This window comes from Calonectris borealis, chromosome W (assembly GCF_964195595.1).
Source record: "Calonectris borealis chromosome W, bCalBor7.hap1.2, whole genome shotgun sequence".
Taxonomy (NCBI): Eukaryota; Metazoa; Chordata; class Aves; order Procellariiformes; family Procellariidae; genus Calonectris; species Calonectris borealis.
In genome coordinates, this window is record NC_134351.1 from 21,956,278 (window position 1) to 21,976,673 (window position 20,396).

The window sequence follows — 20,396 nt, forward strand, 5'->3', positions numbered from 1 at the left end:
ATGGGCCTGCGTGTCTGCTGTGGAGAAAGTGTCTCGGGAGATCCAGCAACTCAAAGAGGATATGTCCTACTCCCCACCTGCACGGGCCAGCATCTCAGCCATGAGGAGTAAGCATCCCTCTGCTCAAGAGGGGAGATATTGTGGGTACACACCCTGGGGCACCCTGTGGTTTTACCTGCGTGACCATGGAGAGGACATGAGGAAGTGGGATGGAAAACCTACCTCGACCCTAGAGGCACGGGTACGTGAGTTGCAAGGAAAAAAAAACCACAAAAGAGGGTTCTCTAAGGAAAACTGCTGCTCCAGTCTCCAGCGAGCAGTTCCCCAGACAGAGTAGAAGGGCTGATTTCACTTCTGACCTTAATAAAGGGACTTCTGATTCATACTTACAAGAAGTGGGTAGTGAATACGATGACCAGGACTAGTGGGGCACTGCCTCCAGCCAGGTGGAGGAAAGGGACAACTGGGTTTACTGGACTGTGTGGATTCGATGGCCTGGCACATCAGACCCACAGGAGTATAAGGCTCTCGTAGACACCGGTGCACAGTGCACCCTAATGCCATCAAGCTATAAAGGGGCAGAACCCATCTGTATTTCTGGAGTGACAGGGGGATCCCAAGAGCTAATTGCACTGGAGGCCAAAGTGAGCCTAACCGGGAATGAGTGGCAGAAGCACCCCATTGTGACTGGCCCAGAGGCTCCGTGCATCCTTGGCATAGACTACCTCAGGAGAGGGTATTTCAAGGACCCAAAAGGGTACCGGTGGGCTTTTGGTATAGCTGCCCTGGAGACGGAGGAAATTAAGCAGCTGTCCACCTTGCCTGGTCTCTCAGAGGACCCTTCTGTTGTGGGGTGGCTGAGGGTTGAAGAACAACAGGTGCCGATTGCTACCACAACAGTGCACCGATAGCAATATCGCACCAACCGAGACTCCCTGCTTCCCATCCATAAGCTGATTCGTTGACTGGAGAGCCCAGGAGTGATCAGCAAGACTCGCTCACCCTTCAACAGTCCCATATGGCCAGTGCGAAAGTCCAATGGAGAGTGGAGACTAACAGTAGACTACCGTGGCCTGAACGAAGTCACGCCGCCACTGAGTGCTGCTGTGCCGGACATGCTAGAAGTCCAATACGAACTGGAGTCAAAGGCAGCCAAGTGGTACGCCACAATGGATATCGCTAATGCGTTCTTCTCAATCCCTTTGGCGGCAAAGTGAAGGCCACAGTTTGCTTTCACTTGGAGGGGCGTCCAGTACACCTGGAAGCAACTGCCCCAGGGGTGGAAACACAGCCCTACCATTTGCCATGGACTGATCCACACTGCACTGGAACAGGGTGAGGCTCCCAAACACCTGCAATACATTGATGACATCATCGTGTGCGGCAGCACAGCAAAAGTAGTTTTCGAGAAAGGGGAGAAAATAGTCCAAATCCTTCTGAAGGCCGGTTTTGCCATAAAACAAAGTAAGGTCGAGGGACCTGCACAGGATGTCCAGTTTTTAGGAATAAAAAGGCAAGATGGACGTCATCAGATCACAATGGATGTGATCAACAAAATAACAGCCATGTCCCCACCAGCTAGCAAAAGCTTTCTTAGGCATTGTGAGCTTTTGGAGAATGCATATCCCAAATTACAGTCTGACTGTAAGCCCTCTCTATCATGTGACCAGGAAGAAGAACGACTTCAGATGGGGCCCTGAGCAACAACAAGCATTTGAACAAATTAAACAGGAGATAGTTCAGGCAGTAGCCCTTGGGCCAGCCCAGGCAGGACAAGATGTAAAGAATATGGTCTACATCGCAGCCGGGGAGAATGGCCCTACCTGGAGCCTCTGGCAGAAAGCACCAGGGGAGACTCGAGGTCGACCCTTAGGGTTCTGGAGTCGAGGATACAGAGGATCCGAGGCCCGCTACACTCCAACTGAGAAGGAGATATTGGCAGCATATGAAGGGGTTCAAGCTGCTTCGGAAGTGGTTGGTACTGAAGCACAGCTCCTCCTGGCACCCCGACTGCCGGTGCTGGGCTGGATGTTCAAAGGGAGGGTCCCCTCTACACATCATGCAACCGATGCTACGTGGAGTAAGTGGGTCGCACTGATCACACAACGGGCCCGAATAGGAAACCCCAGTCGCCCAGGCATCCTGGAAGCGATCACGACCTGGCCAGAAGGCAAAGATTTTGGAATATCGCCAGAAAAGGAGGTGATGCGTGCTGAAGAAGCCCCACTGTATAATCAACTACCAGAAAATGAGAAGCAATATGCCCTGTTCACTGATGGGTCCTGTCGCCTTGTGGGAAAGCATCGGAGGTGGAAGGCTGCTGTATGGAGTCCTATACGCCAAGTTGCAGAAACTGCTGAAGGAGAAGGTGAATCGAGCCAGTTTGACAGAGGTGAAAGCCATCCAGCTGGCCTTGGATATTGCTGAATGAGGAAAATGGCCAGTACTTTATCTCTATACTGACTCATGGATGGTGGCAAATGCCCTGTGGGGGTGGTTGCAGCAGTGGAAGCAGAACAACTGGCAGCGCAGAGGTAAACCCATCTGGGCTGCCGCATTGTGGCAAGATATTGCTGCCCGGGTAGAGAACCTGGTTGTAAAAGTATGTCACGTAGATGCTCATGTACCCGAGTCAGGTCACTGAAGAACATCAAAACAACCAGCAGGTGGACCAGGCTGCTAAGATTTATGTGGCTCAGGTGGATCTGGACTGGCAACATAAGGGTGAATTATTTATAGCCTGGTGGGCCCATGACACCTCAGGCCATCAAGGAAGAGATGCAACATATAGATAAGCTCGTGATCGAGGGGTGGACTTGAGCATGGACACTATTGCACAGGTTATCCAGGAATGTGAAACATGCGATGCCATCAAGCAAGCCAACTGAGTAAAGCCTCTTTGGTATGGAGGACGATGGTTGAAATATAAATATGGGGAGACCTGGCAGATTGATTATATCACACTCCCACAAACCTGCCAAGGCAAGCGCCATGTGCTCACCATGGTGGAAGCAACCACAGGATGGCTGGAAACATATCCCGTGCCCCATGCCACCGCCAGGATCACCATCCTGGGCCTTGAAAAGCAAGTCCTATGGCGACATGGCACCCCAGAAAGAATTGAGTCAGACAACGGGACTCATTTCCGAAACACCCTCATAGACACCTGGGCCAAAGAGCATGGCACTGAGTGGGTATATCACATCCCCTATCATGCACCAGCCTCCGGGAAAATGGAACGATACAGTTTACTCCTCCACTTTCTTCCTTCTCCATTTCTTTCACCCCGAAACAATCAAATAATCAACTTTTAGAACTCTCATTCCTCTCTGAGACAAAATTAACAGAGACAGATAGTTAACATATGTTCCTACAAGTCATATGAAAAAATGGGTCTAGCAAAACTGTAATCAGTGTCTCTAAGGAAGGAAGCGCTGCCAGAATGCAGCAGTTACACCAGCAGCCTCCCAGTCCATCAGCCTGTCAGCTTCAGAACCAAGCAAAGCACATGTTGCCTCCTGCTTCTTCAAACAGGTAAGGGGACCACAGGACCTTGGGAACACTAAAGTGGATGTGGTGGGGCTAGAGGACACAAGGAGAACTAGAAATAGTGCTGGAGACAGAGGAAATACTGCCTGTTTTGAGGCAGGAGTAGGTAGGAACTTATAGGAACTGGGGCATGTTGTGATAAAGAACACAGACTAATAGGGAAGAAGAAATCAGAGCCATTAGTTACTGCTCAAAGAATAACCTGTTTTATTTCACTGATGCTGGACTACACTTCCTCCCTTACAGTAGCAGAGCAGATGTTACTGTCCCACATTAGCACCAAGACAGGTTAGCACCATCACCCCTCTCCTGGCAATATCTGCTTACACTTGCATCATATCTCATTGTCGTGGTTTAACCCCAGCCAGCAACTAAGCACCACACAGCCGCTCGCTCACTCCCCCCACAGTGGGATGGGGGAGAGAATCGGAAGGGTAAAAGTGACAAAACTTGTGGGTTGAGATAAAGACAGTATAATAGGTAAAGCAAAAGCTGCGCACGCAAGCAAAGCAAAACAAGGAATTCATTCACTACTTCCCATCGGCAGGCAGGTGTTCAGCCGCCTCCAGGAAAACAGGGCTCCATCACGCGTAACGGTTACTTGGGAAGACAAATGCCATCACTCCAAACGTCCCCTCCTTCCACCTTCTTCCCCCAGCCTTATATGCTGAGCGTGACATCATATGGTATGGAATACCCTGTTGGCCAGTTGGGTTAGCTGTCCTGGCTATGCTCCCTCCCAGCTTCTTGTGCACCTGGCAGAGCATGGGAAGCTGAAAAGTCCTTGACTACCATAAGCACTACTTAGCAACAACTCAAACATCAGTGTGTTATCAACATTATTCTCACACTAAATCCAAAACACAGCACTACACCAACTACTAGGAAGAAATTTAACTCTATCCCAGCCAAAACCAGGACAGTATCCACCCCTTATTCCATATTATTTATGTCATGCTCAGGTCCCACACTATCCAATACATTCCCATTACCCACCACCACCCTTCCCATCCTTTGATATAATACACGGATATCATTCCCTTAGTCTATGGACCACCCCTGTGAAATGTCTGTAAAATGTCCACAAATGTCCAGAAAATGTCCATTAAGTTCATTTAGTCCATGACTTTGGGCTCCATCCGTTATGGTGGTCAGTCAGGACAGGAGAGGTGGTGTGTTGCGTGGAGTTATTGGGCACCAAAGCCAGCTCAGGTCGGGTCACTGCTGCACTTGCAGTGCTTCTTGTAAGGCTTGTCCTCCATTGGTTCAGGTGGTTCCTGCTATAGTAATTCCTATAACATACAACTCAAATCATGGGTTACAACATATTAAAGGTATTTCCATTACAATCTCCACCCCTGGTCCCTTTGGACCAGACCATAGGGTTTAACATTGCAATGAACTCCTCCCCTTGCCCCTGCTCTGGCTTGGACTTATCCACAGACTGCAGTCCCTTAGGGGAGTACCTGCTCCAAGTGGAGCCTCATCTATGAGCCACAGTCTCTCCAGGGGTATACCTGCTGCAGCATAGACTTATCCACAGTCACGGTCACTTCGAGGTGCACCGGCTCCAGCGTGGCCTTACCCACAGCCACAGTCCCTTCAGAAGTAAACCTGCTCCAACATGGCCTTACCCATAGCTGCAGTCCCTCCAGGGGTGTACCTCCCCTGTCATGAGCTTATCCACGGCCACACGCTTTGAGGTGCTCCAGCGTGACCTCATGCGCAGCCACTGACACTTCAAGGTGTACCTGCTGTAGCATGAACTTATCCACAGCCACAGATGCTTCGAGGTGTACTTTCTCCAGCGTGGACTTATCCTTAGGCCACAATCCCTTCAGAGGTATACCTGCTGCGGCATGGACATAACCACGGCCACAGACGCTTCGAGGTGTACTTTCTCCAGCGTGGACTTACCCTTAGGCCACAATCCCTTCAGAGGTATACCTGCTGCAGCACGGACATAACCAATGGCCACAGACGCTTTGAGATGTACCTGCTCTGGCATCGGGCTTATCAACGGCCACAGATGCCTCGGGGTGTCCTGCTCCCATGTGGACTCATCCACAGGTCACAGTCCCTTCGACTTGAGTTCACACTGGATTCCAGCCTGTCTAGTACAGCAGCACAGAGACAGCAGCGATGTCCTGGCCATCTGCCAGCCCAGGCGCATGGCCATTGCTGTTATCAAAATGTTCCCAGGCACAGCAGAATAAGATAATAAGCAGTACAGCAGTACAGCAAGCAGCGAAAGCAAAAAGCAGCCACTAACGAGCACTAGACTCTAATATACAGTAAGGCAAGCAAGCCCCATGGCAAGCAGAGGAGCCTGTCAATTAATAGCTAAAGAGCAATAACAGCTATAAATTCGATCTAGCACATTCCAATCAAACCTGTCATTATCTCGAACCCTTCGAGCACCATGTTGGGCGCCAAAAAGGACTGTCATGGTTTAACCCCAGCCAGCAACTAAGCACCACACAGCTGCTCGCTCACTCCCCCCACAGTGGGATGGGGGAGAGAATCACGAGGGTAAAAGTGAGAAAAACTCGTGGGTTGAGATAAAAACAGTTTAATAGGTAAAGCAAAAGCTGTGCACGCAAGCAAAGCAAAGCAAGGAATTCATTCACTGCTTCCCATCGGCAGGCAGGTGTTCAGCCACCTCCAGGAAAGCAGGGCTCCATAACATGTAACAGTTACTTGGAAAGACAAAACGCCATCACTCCAAATGTCCCCCCCTTCCTTCTTCTTCCCCCAGCTTTATATGCTGAGCATGACGTCATATGGTATGGAATACCCCATTGGTCAGTTGGGTTAGGTGTCCTGGCTATGCTCCCTCCCAGCTTCTTGTGCATCTGGCAGAGCATGGGAAGCTGAAAAGTCCTTGACTATGTAAACACTACCCAGCACCAACTCAAACATCAGCGTGTTATCAACATTATTCTCATACTAAATCCAAAACATAGCACTATACTAACTACTAGGATGAAAATTAACTCTATCCCAGCCAAAACCAGGACACTCATTTGGAGAGATGTTTGTCATTTTATTTACCTACTTTTCAAAATAGGCATTTCCATTTTATTTTGGAAAGACAGTAACATCAGCAATAATATTCTGGAGGAAGGACTGATTTCCCAAGTTACCTACATGGATATTTTTCTTGAACACCCCATTTTATATCCCTGTATAATGTTGCTTCCTATACTATGAAGCAGCTTCAGCAAAGCAGCAGATTTTGAAGCCATAAGGGGTCATTTCAATAACCAAATCTGACTTTTGGAATGAAGCTGTTTTCTACAATTAACAGAACTTTGCAAAGCTGAAGCTGAAGAGACAGCAGATAACTACAGCACAGGAACATATATTAGATAAGTAATAAAAACTGTGAAGACAAAAATCAAGGACTTCTATACTTTAAACTGGCACCCAAGTATTAAGATCAGGAGGACAAGGCCTTCAACAAAAAACCCTCAACAAAGAAATAGAAAAGGCCTTACTTCTGTGAGTTACATCAAAAACATCCATGGCAGTTTTCTTTCCCAGCGGTTTTTCAACAGTCACTGTGATATTACAGATCCTCTGCTGGCCTATATCCCAAGAACATGAGCACTGCTCAGAACAACTTACTGTGCACAGAACCATGTTTTGGGAAAACCTATCAAAGAAGAGGGGGGAGAAAAAAAGAAAAAAGGAAAAAAAAAGAGATAGAAAGACATTTTTCCATAATGTAGAATCGAGATAGACGTTGAAATTTTTGATGCCCAACTAGAATATCATCATAGAAAATAAGGCTGAAGGGGACTATAAGAAGCCACCCACTTCTTTCCCCTAGCCTAAAGTAGGATGAATATAGGTATTCTTACAATTAGAAGAAAGTTTTCTTCAAAGTCTAAGTTTACTTTATCCTTTTAAGATACAGCTAAATTGCTTTTAGCAATTTCATCATGGGTTTACAGCTTTCTAAAATAGGGACTTGATTTGCCAAGAATTAAACCATTCACATGTCTACTGTTATGCTTTTAAATGAAGCAGTAATTTCAATGCATCTTCTAACCTTCCATTTTTAAATCACCATCATATCTTAATGGAAGTGAATGATGCAGAGACCACGAAGGTATACGCAATGATGACCTCCCTTCTGCTGAGATCTTTTGATGAAAGTTTGTTATGATGATGAGGCATCTGTCCTGTTTTTTGAGTTCCTCTTTCTCTGCAGTCCCTGCTGTAAAAAGCCCCTCTCCTCTCCATTTAGATGCCTCTGTAGCAAGAAGCCAAGACCCAGGTCTGATATGCCACAGCTATGTAACCTTGACTCAGACTGCTAAGATAGAGCTGTGAGAAAGTCTGCAGAGAGACTGAAGCAGCTGAAATGATAGACAGAAGGAGGACTGTCAGTAGCTTAAGGACTCAAGAAGGAAAACACCAGCATGGAAAGTTATACAATCCTAAAGAAAAAGAACTAGGGAGGCTGATCAGGCTAACTGGGGGCTAGCTGGGAATCATCAGTTTGAATCAGCATTAGTATCAATGGACTGTGAACACACTAATACTCAGTCTACCAGCTGATTAAATCCTAGTTATCTGTTGTGTGTGTTACCCAATAAATAATTACATTATACTTTTAAGTTATGTATATCCTGATTGCAGGGTTTCTACATACCTACTGAAAGATATCCGAACAAGTTAACCCAAAAGAATGGTTATAACATGCTTTAGTAAGCAGAAGCTGGTCTGACCGACCAGCAACTTTTTTATAGGTAGTCTAACTCAGAGCAGTTCTGTACTGTTCAAACTTTGTTAACTAAGCTGATCAGTGAGCTGGAAAGTGGCAGGCAGCTGATTGCAACAAGGACAAAAAACATTTCCACAGATTTTAAAGGACAAAAAGAACCTGACTGTTCTATACTGCACAGGCCAGAGTTAATATAACAATGAGCAGACTTACTCTTCAGATATGGTGTATTTTGGTGAGTGACGTCCATAAAGATAGGTGTCTCCTCCTTGACTCCAAGTACATGTTACTGTTCTCATGTCTTGAGTTTGGCAGGAAAAATCATTAGGTATATCAGGTGGTTCTTGTCAGAGGGAATAAACAAAAAAAACCAACAGCATAGCAGTCAAGGCAAAAGTCATCAACCTTTTTACTATATTAACAAACTAGAAATAATGGATGTGTGCAAAGCCTGGTTTACCATAGATGTTATTATTTCACTTATTCAGTGACCACTCTGCAGAGAAAATCAGGACAACACCATAAATTAATTGCAATCCAAGCATATTATTATTTTTTGTTACATTAATACATTCGTTAATTTTATCTGTATTGTTTTCTATCTGTAAAAATTGCTACCAGCCTTCGAAAGGGGGACTGTGCTGAGTTTTTACCACATGCACACAGACAGTGAAGCTGAACTCCTAAATGGGTAGGTATATTTAAAAAAATCAGTCACCTGTCCAAGGATCAATTAATGAGATGAATCTAAACACATTTAAAATGAAGGCTTCTGTTCTATTCTGTTGACTGGCAAACTGGTAACAATGGACGAGGAGAAGGCTGAGGTACTCAACAACTTTTTTGCCTCAGTCTTCACTGGCAATCTTTCTCTCCACACCTCTCGAGTGGATGGACCGCAAGGCAGGGACTGGGGGAGCAAAGTTGCTCCTACTGTAAGAGAATCATAGAATCATAGAATCATAGAATCATACAGGTTGGAAAAGACCTCTAAGATCATCGTGTCCAACCGTCAACCCAACACCACCATGCCCACTACACCATGTCCCTAAGGGCCTCATCTACACGTCTTTTAAATACCTCCAGGGATGGGGACTCAACCACTTCCCTGGGCAGCCTGTTCCAAGGCCTGACCACTCTTTCAGTAAAGAAATTTTTCCTAATATCCAATCTAAACCTCCCTTGGCGCAACTTGAGGCCATTTCCTCTCGTCCTATCGCTAGTTACTTGGGAGAAGAGACCAACACCCACCTCGCTACAACCTCCTTTCAGGTAGTTGTAGAGCGCGATGAGGTCTCCCCTCAGCCTCCTCTTCTCCAGGCTAAACAACCCCAGTTCCCTCAGCCGCTCCTCATAAGACTTGTGCTCCAGGCCCTTCACCAGCTTCGTTGCCCTCCTCTGGACGCGCTCCAGCACCTCCATGTCCTTCTTGTAGTGAGGGGCCCAAAACGGAACACAGTATTCGAGGTGCGGCCTCACCAGTGCCGAGTACAGGGGCACGATCACCTCCCTGCTCCTGCTGGCCACACTATTCCTAATACAGGCCAGGATGCTGTTGGCCTTCTTGGCCACCTGAGCACACTGCCGGCTCATGTTCAGCCGGCTGTCAACCAGTACCCCCAGGTCCTTTTCCTCTGGGCAGCTTTCCAGCCACTCTTCCCCAAGCCTGTAGCGTTGCCTGGGGTTGTTGTGGCCGAAGTGCAGGACCCGGCACTTGGCCTTGTTGAATCTCATACAGTTGGCCTCGGCCCATCGATCCAGCCTGTCCAGGTCCCTCTGCAGAGCCTTCCTACCCTCGAGCAGATCAACACTCCCGCCCAACTTGGTGTCATCTGCAAACTTACTGAGGGAGCACTCGATCCCCTCGTCCAGATCATTGATGAAGATATTGAACAGGACCGGCCCCAGTACTGAGCCCTGGGGAACACTGCTCGTGACCGGCCGCCAACTGGATTTAACTCCGTTCACCACAACTCTCTGGGCTCGGCCGTCCAGCCAGTTTTTTACGCAGCGAAGCGTACACCTGTCTAGGCCGTGAGCCGCCAGCTTCTCTAGGAGAATGCTGTGGGAGACAGTGTCAAAGGCCTTACTGAAGTCCAAGTAGACCACATCCACTGCCTTTCCCTCATCCACTAGGCAGGTCACCTGGTCATAGAAGGAGATCAGGTTGGTCAAGCAGGACCTGCCTTCTATGAACCCGTGCTGGCTGGGCCTGATCCCCTGGTTGTCCTGGACATGGCTCGTGAGCGCCCTCAAAATGAACCGCTCCATGATCTTCCCCGGCACCGAGGTCAGGCTGACCGGTCTGTAGTTCCCCGGATCCTCCCTCCGGCCCTTCTTGTAGATGGGAGTCACATTGGCGAGCCTCCAGTCGTCCGGGACCTCCCCAGTTAACCAGGACTGCTGGTAAATGATGGAGAGCGGCTCGGCAAGCTCCTCCGCCAGCTCCCTCAGTACCCTCGGGTGGATCCCATCCGGCCCCATAGACTTGTGAACGTCCAGGTGGCATAGCAGGTCATGAACTTCATCCTCTTGAATTATGGGGGGTTTATCCTGCTCGTCGTCCCTGTCTTCCAGCTCAGGGGGCTGAGTACCCTGAGGATAACCACTCTGACTACTAAAGACTGAGGCAAAGAAGGCGTTGAGTACCTCAGCCTTTTCCTCGTCCTTGGTGGCAATGTTCCCCCCAGAAGATCAGGTTCGAGAACACCCGAGGAACCTGAACATACATAAGTCTATGGGACCCAACGAGATGCATCCCAGAGTCCTGAGGGAATTGGCTGATGTAGTTGCCAAGCCACTCTCTGTGATATTTGAAAAGTCATGGCAGTCAGGTGAAGTCCCCAGTGACTGGAAAAAGGGAAACATTGCACCCATTTTTAAAATGGAAAAAAAGGAGGACCCTGGGAACTACCGACCTGTCAGCCTCACCTCTGTGCCTGGGAAGATCATGGAACAGATCCTCCTGGAAGCTATGCTAAGGCACATGGAGGACAGGGAGGTGATTCGAGACAGCCAGCATGGCTTCACCAAGGGCAAGTCCTGTCTGACCAACCTAGTGGCCTTCTACGATGGAGTGACTACATCAGTGGACATGGGAAGGGCTACAGACGTCATCTATCTGGACCTCTGTAAGGCCTTTGACACGGTCCCCCACAACATCCTTCTCTCTAAACTGGAGAGATATGGATTTGATGGGTGGACTGTCCGGTGGGTGAGGAATTGGTTGGATGGTCGCATCCAGAGGGTAGTGGTCAACAGCTCAATGTCCAGATGGAGATTGGTGATGAGTGGTGTCCTTCAGGGGTCTGTATTGGGACCAGTACTGTTTAATATCTTCATCAATGACATAGACAGTGGGATTGGTGCACCCCCAGCAAGTTTGCAGATGACACCAAGCTGAGTGGTGCGGTTGACACGCCTGAGGGACAGGGATGCCATCCAGAGGGACCTGGACAGGCTCGAGAAGTGGGCCCATGTGAACCTCATGAGGTTCAACAAGGCCAAGTGCAGGGTCCTGCACCTGGGTCGGGGCAACCCCCAGTATCAATACAGGCTGGGGGATGAAGGGATTGCGAGCAGCCCTGCCGAGAAGGACTTGGGGGTACTGGTGGACGAAAAGCTGGACATGAGCCAGCAATGTGCCCTCGCAGCCCAGAAGGCCAACTGTATCCTGGGCTGCATCAAAAGAAGCGTGGCCAGCAGGTCGAGGGAGGTGATTCTGCCCCTCTGCTCTGCTCTGGTGAGACCCCACGTGGAGTACTGCATCCAGCTCTGGAGTCCTCAGCACAAGAAAGACATGGACCTGTTGGAGCGGGTCCAGAGGAGGGCCACAAAAACGATCAGAGGGCTGGAACGCCTCTCCTATGAAGAAAGGCTGAGAGAGTTGGGGTTGTTCAGCCTGGAGAAGAGAAGGCTTTGGGGAGACCTTATTGCAGCCTTTCAATACTTAAAGGGGGCTTATAAGAAAGATGGGGACAGACTTTTTAGCAGGGCCTGTTGCGACAGGACAAGGGGGAATGGTTTTAAACTAAAAGATGGCAGATTCAGACTAGATATAAGGAAGAAATTTTTTACGATGAGGGTGGTGAAACACTGGAACAGGTTGCCCAGAGAGGTGGTAGATGCCCCATCCCTGGAAACATTCAAGGTCAGGTTGGACGGGACTCTGAGCAACCTGATCTAGTTGAAGATGTCCCTGCTCGTTGCAGGGGGGTTGGACTAGATGACCTTTAAAGGTCCCTTCCAACCCAAACCATTCTATGATTCTATTCTATGATTCTTTAATGCTTTCTATATGCAAGTGTACAAATCTGAAGTCAGACAATAACAGGACAATGACAACTTACAGCAAGCTTTTTTTTTTTTTTATCGCCCCATTCCCCACAGCCATTCTGGACTTAATAACAACAGGAAAACAGAACTGTAATAAAGCATTCACTTACTACCCACAAAGAAAACTGCATGATCATAGCATTGCTCTTCATTGCAAGACTCTTGACAGTAGACAGTGAGAAATCCAACTTGACTGTGTGACTGAAATCATGAACAGCTGGAACCAAAAATAATTCCTTAATGATTTGTCCTTTCCTTCCAATGCAACAGTGAAGTCAAAGCCTTCCTCTACAATTTTTTCATCTGGAAAGATTTGTGGTCCACTGTTATGTGAAGTGTCCAGGCCTGCAAATTAATGCATAATAAACCATTTCAAAACCTGGTCATATCAGCAGCCTTCACTGAGAATACATAACCGAGCATTTACACGAGAATCTGCTAATGTTATATTATCCGTTCATGTGCTTTTATTTAGTATTCTTCCCCGTACAGAGATCAGTTTGACATGTAATCATACCTATATTTCTGTTAAATCCATCCACATATAATATAGTCCAACAAACTAACTAAGAGACTGTGCTGGTTTTAGCTGGGATAGAGTTAAATTTCTTCATAGTATCTAGTATGGGGCTATGTTTTGAATATGTGCTGAAAACAGTGTTGATAATACAGGGATGTTTTAGTTAATGCTGAGCAGTGCTTACATAGAGTCAAGGCCTTTTCTGATTCTCGCACCACCCCACCAGCGAGTAGGCCGGGGGTACACAAGAGGTTGGGAGGGGACACAGGTGGGACAGCTGACCCCAACAGACCAAAGGGATATCCCGTACCATATGACGTCATGCTCAGCATATAAAGCTAGGGAAAGAAGAAGGAAGGGGGGAACGTTCGGAGTGATGGCGTTTGTCTTCCCAAGTAACCGTTACGCGTGATGGAGCCCTGCTTTCCTGGAGATGGCTGAACACCTGCCTGCCGATGGGAAGTAGTGAATGAATTCCTTGTTTTGCTTTGCTTGTGCGCACGGCTTTTGCTTTACCTGTTAAACTGTCTTTATCTCAACCCACGAGTTTTCTGTCACTTTTACCCTTCCGATTCTCTTCCCCATCCAACCGAGGGGGAGTGAGCAAGCAGCTGTGTGGTGCTTAGTTGGGGGTGCTGGTTGACAGCCGGCTGAACATGAGCCGGCAGTGTGCCCAGGTGGCCAAGAAGGCCAACGGCATCCTGGCCTGTATCAGAAATAGTGTGGCCAGCAGGAGCAGGGAGGTGATTGTGCCCCTGTACTCGGCACTGGTGAGGCCGCACCTCGAATACTGTGTTCAGTCTTGGGCCCCTCACTACAAGAAGGACATGGAGGTGCTGGAGCGTGTCCAGAGAAGGGCAACGAAGCTGGTGAAGGGTCTGGAGCACAAGTCTTATGAGGAGCGGCTGAGGGAACTGGGGTTGTTTAGTCTGGAGAAGAGGAGGCTGAGGGGAGACCTCATCGCGCTCTACAACTACCTGAAAGGAGGTTGTAGCGAGGTGGGTGTTGGTCTCTTCTCCCAAGTAACTAGCAATAGGACGAGAGGAAATGGTCTCAAATTGCGCCAAGGGAGGTTTAGATTGGACATTAGGAGAAATTTCTTTACTGAAAGAGTAGTCAAGCCTTGGAACAGGCTGCCCAGGGAAGTGGTTGAGTCCCCATCCCTGGAGGTATTTAAAAGACGTGTAGAATATGGTGCTTAGGGACATGGTTTAGTGGGCATGGTGGTGTTGCGTTGACAGTTGGACTCGATGATCTTAGAGGTCTTTTCCAACCTTAATGATTCTATGATTCTAGTTGCCGGCCGGGGTTAAACCATGACAGAGACTAAATCCATCTCACTACCTCTCACTTAGGGGAAACAAAGAGTGTGCATTCAAGAACTACCTTTACAGATGAGAACTTCCTCCCGCACCAATGAACAGGCTGATGCTTACAGCCAAAATGACTGCTCATGAAGATTTTGAGTAAGGGGCTAGAAAAACATCATGTTCTGAAACTCATGCAGAGCTCAGCTAAAAGGAGTCATTGAATGAATCAGATCAGTAAGGGGATACTCAGCTTGGAATGAGACTCCTATGGCTTTCAATGTTGGACTCCTTACTAGATGCAAAAATTAGTGGGATTTAAGTGACTCACAGGCTTTTGCAGAGGTTGGAGATAAAAATCTACTCTCAAGAATCTGATCCAATATCTGATGAAGTCTATAGTCACTACCTTTCAGAGAGCTCTAAATCAGGTCTGTAATACAGAATCAGTTTGAGACAAAGAAACAGTATTTTTGATCCCCATCCAATTTCAATTAAAAAAAAAAAATCTCCAAGATTGAGGTTAGTGAGAACGAGAGTCTTGCATCCTGTCTCCCATTATATAAGGTTAAGGAGATGGGCAATTTATGTGCCACAATCCAAGTATACAGACCTGTGATGCTTCTACTACCCATGATTTCTCCAATAACTAAAAGCCCTTGCTGCTCCAAACAAGAATAGTGTTTCTTTACAAAATCACTGTAATTTTTTTTTTTCCTAAAGCAATTACATATTTCATTTAAACCAAATTCTCAGGAAACCAAACTGTTCTAGTAAAACGTTGTAATCTGAAAAAGCTGTTCTTTGTAATATCATTTGATTACATAATTGGTCCACTCCCTGTTTACTCTCATATAATTCACAGAAGTTCATTTCAAATGACATAAGGAGATGACTTGCTCCTCTCTCTCTGCTTCTTTAATACTAATAAAAGCTATGATCCCAAGACAAAAGCAACACATGCATCAGATGATGTAGCCATAGCTATGCACTTCCTCTCCTCTCCCCCAGTCTGGGCCAGGGCTGCATCTGACCTGGTGATAGGCTACGCTAGAGCCAAGGCCACTGACTTGTGCAAGAGCTTGTGTGAAGAAAGGAGGTCAAATTCTACTCAAATCCAAATTCCCATACCACTCAATGTACTGCACTGTTTTAATGTGTGAGCAAGAAAAGCTAAATCTTTTAGTCTACTAGCTTAGGAAGATAGTCTGCAAATTAAAACAATGCCTGAAGCACTGCTATTATTGCCAGCAAAAAAAGAGTTGGTTAGCGCTTAGAGATTAAAGAGATCAAAATGGATTCTTGATTTGATACTGTCTCTTCTGAATTGAACTTGACCATTAAAGTCACCAGCAAATTAAAATCTAGCTTTATACTAGAAAAAGTAAAACCAATATGGCAAAGTCTTGTTTTGCTTACCAAGCACAGTCTCCCACAGACTCCACTGACTCCAGATTTTTGATGCTTGTCATGGTTTAACCCCACCAGCAACTAAGCACCACATAGTCGCTCGCTCACTCCCCCCACAGTGGGATGGGGGAGAGAATCGGAAGAGTAAAAGTGAGAAAACTCATGGGTTGAGATAAAGACAGTTTAATAGGTAAAGCAAAAGCCACACGCACAAGCAAAGCAAAACAAGGAATTCATTCACTACTTCCCATTGGCAGGCAGATGTTCAGCCATCTCCAGGAAAACAGGGCTCCATCACATGTAGCGGTTACTTGGGAAGACAGACGCCATCACTCCAAACGTCCCCCCTTCCTTCTTTCCCTAGCTTTATAGGCTAAGCATGATGTCATATGGTATGGGATATCCCTTTGGTCAGTTGGGGTCAGCTGTCCCACCTGTGTCCCCTCCCAACCTCTTGTGTACCCCCAGCCTACTCGCTGGTGGGGTGGTGTGAGAAGCAGAAAAGGCCTTGACTCTGTGCAAGCACTGCTCAGCAGTAACGAAAACATCCCTGTGTTATCAACACTGTTTTCAGCACGTATGCAAAACATAGCCTCATACTAGATACTATGAAGAAATTTAACTCTATCCCAGCCAAAACCAGCACAGCTCCTGATTCTCAGTGTGACATATGCTCCAAAGGTAAGTCTGCATCCCATATCCAATGAAAAGGCTTTCCTGATTTATTCAAGTTTGACATTATGAAACTCCTACAAACAAAGGCCAGTAAGGCAAAGTACTGAAAACACAGCAATGTGTAAATACTTTGGAAGTTCAATCAAAAGCAGAGAGAGAGAGAGAGAGAGATGGCTCAAAGGAGGAAAATTCTTTTGAAAAACGAGTCTCTGAAATCCTACCTGCTACAAGCGATCTCACACTAAGTAACTACTAGATTAAGTGCTTACAAATCTGCACTAGCAGTGGTGGAGTGACTGAGATGCTGGCAACGTAGTTGTGAGTCAGGCCCTGCTTCTCAAGAAATGGATTCACGCTCAGAGACTTTCAGTGGGTTATTTGCGCCTGCTATTATATCAGTCTGCACACATGCTGCTGCCTGCAGGTGCACCTTGTCTGATGCTCTGGGTTAAATAGCTCTGGCTTTGGATTACAGCAGGCATCTGCACTGGCCAGTAAGGAATTATGCAGTTATTATCTCAATCTCTTTCTGAGGCACAGCATCTGAGGACAGCACTACCATCAGTGACAGGCAGAGTAGGAAAAACAGCTGCTGATTTCCCCAACATGCTTGACTGCTGTAACGCACACACACAAGAAACATGAAAAAAAAGCATCCGAAAGTATTAGAGCTCCATGAAGGTAACAAAAGAATGGCCTAAAATATAAAATGGAGTTCAAAAATCATGAAAGCAAAATGCTCTGTAATTTGGCAAACATTTTTATATTGAATTATATAAATGCAGACAAACAGCAAAAAATATAAAATGTTCTGCTGCTCTTTAAGAGAAGATATCCTACAAATTTCTCTCAGCATGTACCTACTAAGGCCCACCTGGGCACTCAGTGGGCTGTACTAATACATGGCACTGCAGCCCAAACTAACCAGGGCACTAAGTAGTAACACAGACAGACAGATGAAGAGGTACCCCAAGTGTGAATCTCCACTGACATGAGAGCCCATAAGCAGCAAGAAAAAATGGCTCAAAAATTATATTAATCACCTGTAATTATGAATATATTTTACAACAGAAATAATATTTCAGTACTTCTTAAAGCAACTGTACCAGATTCTCAGCATGTAGATCTGTGCCGCTCCAATGAGCTGTACCAGAGCCCTGACTCACACTAACAACTAGAGAACTGCTCTCCATTACTGCTTTCCATCAGCAACACCTGCACTTTCATAATACCACCACTCTGAGAAAAACTCTGCAATCAGTTTACAATTTAAGTTCTCAGTTATAGTACTGAGAAATGCAGTCACTGCTTTGGAAGTTATATAGAGCGTACGTGCTTTGGTAGGAGCAGACTTGCAGAGTTTCATTATTGGTTAACATTCTTCAGGAAAAAAAAAAAAAACACAAAAGCAAATACATTCCTATGTGGCAGTGTATCGTGGTTTAACCCGGCAGGCAGCCAAACACCACACAGCCGCTCGCTCACTCCCCCCGCCGCCACAGTGGGACCGGGAGAGAATCGGAAGAGTAAGTGTGAGAAAAACTCGTGGGTTGAGATAAAGACAGTTTAATAGAACAGAAAAGAGAAAATAATAATAAAAATAATGATAATGATAGAATATACAAAATGAGTGATGCACAAAGCAATTGCTCACCACCCGCGCTGACCGATAACCAAGTAGCGATCGCTACTTCCTGGAACACGCCTACCATTCATATACTGAGCATGACGTCCCATGGTATGGAATACCCCGTTGGCTAGTTGGGCCAGCTGTCCCAGCTATGCTCCCTCCCATCCTCTTGTGCACTTGGCAGAGCATGGAAGCTGAATGTCCTGGACTATCAGGGTACTTAGCAACAACTGAAAACATCAGTGTGTTATCAACATTCTTCTCATGCTAAATCCAAAACACAGCACTAGGAAGAAATCTAACCCTATCCCAGCTGAAACCAGGACAGTATCCACCCCTTATTCTATACCATTTACGTCATGCATAGGTCTCACATTGTCCAATACATTCCAATTAATCACCACCACCTTTCTTGTCTTTTGATATATACACACAGATATCATTCCCTTAGTCTATGGGCCATCTCTCTAAAATGTCCATTGAGTTCATTTAGTCCATGACTTTGGGCTCCATCTGTCATAACAGTCTTTCAGGGCAGGAGAGATGGTGTGTGGTGTTGGATTGTGGCATCCAGAAGCCAGTTCTCATTCCAGTATTGCTGCGCTCGTCCGGTCCTATCATCGTTGCACTTTGCCCAGTTTCATCAGAGTTCATTCTTCATTAATCTGGGTGATTCTTACTGCTATACCATTGACAGTAACCACAGAAGTGATGATATACAATATCATATAACAATTAACATCATCCAATTCAGGTCACTAGCTATTTTCACCCAAAATCAAATCCCCTTGAGGTACACACTGGACTTCCCCATCCTTTCGCATTACCCACCAAGCGCACCCAGGTCCTTGAGCAAAAGCAATCCCACAAATGGGTTTTCCCTTGCCAGAGGCAGGAGTAACCCCGACTGTCTTCCCCAGCATATTTCTTATGTGCACGACAGGGACTTTATCTCCAGCTACAGTATACAAAAGTTTTGATTGGGCAGGGCCAGCTCGATTGACAGATCCCCTGGTATTGACTAACCAGGTGGCCTTTGCTAAATGTGTATCCCAATGCTTGAATGTCCCACCACCCATTGCCCACAGTGTAGTCTTTAGCAGTCCGTCGTATCATTCGATTTTCCCAGAGGCTGGTGCATGGTAGGGGATGTGATATACCCACTCAATGCCATGCTCTTTGGCCCAAGTGTCTATGAAGGTGTTTCGGAAATGAGTCCCATTGTCTGACTCAATTCTTTCTGGGGTGGCACGTTGCCATAGGACTTGCTTTTCAAGGCCCAGGATGGTGTTCCGGGCAGTGCCATGGGGCACAGGATCTGTTTCCAGCCATCCGGTGGTTGCTTCCATCATGGTAAGCACATAGTGCTTGCCGTGGCAGGTTTGTGGGAATGTGATATATGTTCTTCAATGGCCCGACTCTTGGGTACGTGAGCATCTACGTGACATACTTGTACAACCAGGTTCTCTACCCGGGCAGCAATATCTTGCCACAGATGGGTTTACCTCCGCGCTGCCAGTTGTTCTGCTTCCACTGCTGCAACCACCCCCACAGGGCATTTGCCACCATCCATGAGTCAGTACAGAGATAAAGTACTGGCCATTTTTCTCGTTCAGCAATGTCCAAGGCCAGCTGGATGGCTTTCACCTCTGCAAACTGGCTTGATTCACCTTCTCCTTCTGCAACTTGTCGTATAGGACTCCATACAGCAGCCTTCCACCTCCGATGCTTTCACACAAGGCGACATGACCCATCAGTGAACAGGGCATATTGCTTCTCCTTTTCTGGTAGTTTATTATACAGTGGGGCCTCTTCAGCACGCGTCACCTCCTCCTCTGGGGATATTCCAAAATCTTTGCCTTCTGGCCAGTTCGTGATCACTTCAAAGATTCCTAGGCGACTGGGGTTTCCTATTCGGGCCCGTTGTGTGATCAGTGCGACCCACTTACTCCACGTAGCATCGGTTGCATGATGTGTAGAGGGGACCCTCCCTTTGAACATCCAGCCCAGCACCGGCAGTCGGGGTGCCAGGAGGAGCTGTGCTTCAGTACCAACCACTTCCGAAGCAGCTCGAACCCCTTCATATGCTGCCAATATCTCCTTCTCAGTTGGAGTGTAGTGGGCCTCGAATCCTCTGTATCCCCAACTCCAGAACCCTAAGGGTCGACCTCGAGTCTCCCCTGGTGCTTTCTGCCAGAGGCTCCAGGTAGGGCCATTCTCGCCAGCTGCGGCGTA

The 20,396-nt window shown here is 47.0% G+C and overlaps 1 pseudogene; it reads right to left on the bottom strand.

Moving 5' to 3' along the window:
• Positions 1-20,396, bottom strand: part of LOC142074714 (oncostatin-M-specific receptor subunit beta-like) — a 41,238-nt pseudogene that overhangs the window by 4,554 nt on the left and 16,288 nt on the right.